A 1,848-nucleotide genomic window follows, 5' to 3' on the forward strand; every position below is an offset into this window, starting at 1 on the left:
ACACACACACACAACCAAGTCAATGTAAAGTCAAACACAAGAGTCATGCGAAGCGCAGATTTTTTTCAAACCAGCTGTTTGTTCATCAATCACGTGGTGTTGTCATTTCGATACAAGCATCGGCACAGTCTGTGATACAATAGTGCTTTGAAAACTGCGTCGGAGCATCGATCGGAGCCTCGGTATCAATCGTCTCATCACTATTAAACAGAGCCACAGGTTTGGGTCCCCCATCATATACTGGAATACAGGTTCGAACAATGTTGACAGCTGTAAAAAGTGATGTCAGGCACGGTGGTATGTGAGCAATGCCACAGTCTGTTAGTTCTCCCATGCTTATCTTGTCTCTGCAACCTGCTTGTTTGATGATTGAGATTTTTCCCATTACTACTTCTTTTGAGGGTTTTACATGTGGAATTTGCAGCTTGTAAGGCCTTGCCTCCCACTGCATTCTTTACTTGCTCACACACAGAGTTCTCATTACGCAGCACTGTATTTCAAATGTCCCATTTTTGTCAGCTATAGCAGTCTGTCAGAAACACAGTTCTCACCATGGCTTGGAATTGGTGTTCAGAGGAAGCGAACACGTCTAGGATGATTATGACTTGCATGCCTGGAGTGACCTCAAAACCATTCAGTTTATCCATAAATCTGTGTCGTTGTCAGAAAGATATTGAAGCAGGGTTTGGGCATGTGTTGATATCATAAGGTTGAATGCTTTAAACTTTCAGTTGTCAGATAGCCTTGCTGGCATTCCTTTAACTTCAACTTTACCCTGTGGCTGCTGTTAGCTAGGTCAACAGATCTATATTGGGCCTTCAGCAGGAACATCTCACCTTCTTCTGAGTACAGTGAAGAGTCATCAACATTTTTTCTTTTATGTGTAGATCAGAGTATGTGAGCGGAGTGGAGCGGCAACAATTTCCCCTCCGCGCTCCGAGCATTTAATAATCACTCCGCTCCGGGTTCACCATTTCCCGCTCCCGCTCCACTCCTAGCTCACTGATATCAGAAACACCACTCCGTGGCTAAGTATTTCAGTTTGTTTGAAATATCACAGTTCTGTTATCGTATATTAAAAGAAAAAATAAAATAAATAAAATAACAGGAACGTTTCAAAGTGGCTTATTGGAACACTAGTGTGCAAACTTTTTTCCTACCACATGCCAAGCTAATATGGTTGTCAGCATTAAAAGGTATAATTGCTGCTTTTTGCAGTGCAAATTTTGTTTGTGATGAAAATAACAGTACGTTTTCATCAGTTATTTTACTTACGGATTGCTGCATTTCTGCATTTTATGCTACAGATTTCTGCTCATTCGAAATTGGATACAGATGAAGCACTGTAAGATTACATTTGTTTGAATGCATTATTGAGAGAGCGATTGCGTGTGAATAAGGGTTGTACCTGTTTAAATCATGCTTTCACCTGAAAATATTCAGTAGCCTATCTAGAAGGAACAAACAAATTCCTTGAGAACTATAACTTCCCGCTCATGCCCATTGCCGTCATCATAGCCTTCACATTCTTCCTGATTTGAGTGATCCTTCTCTATCAAGCTAGCTATATGTTTAACATGTGAATTCTTGCTAAATATGCAGTTATATTACGGGCCGTTGGCATGAATTGTACTCGTGATGGAGCGCTCTTGGAGCGAATGAAAACCACGACACTCTGACTTTTAAAAAATCCGCTCCTCGCTCCATTCAAAAACACACCGCTCCGGTCCGCTCACATACTCTGGTGTAGATACGTTCTGTTTTATATATGAAGAGTTCATTTGCAAAAACCGATAACTCCCATTTTTTTTTTTTTTTTTTCAGAAATCACGTTTTTTTTTAAATTGC

This window comes from Sinocyclocheilus anshuiensis, unplaced genomic scaffold (assembly GCF_001515605.1).
Source record: "Sinocyclocheilus anshuiensis isolate Anshui unplaced genomic scaffold, SAMN03320099.WGS_v1.1 scaffold773, whole genome shotgun sequence".
NCBI lineage: Eukaryota > Metazoa > Chordata > Actinopteri > Cypriniformes > Cyprinidae > Sinocyclocheilus > Sinocyclocheilus anshuiensis.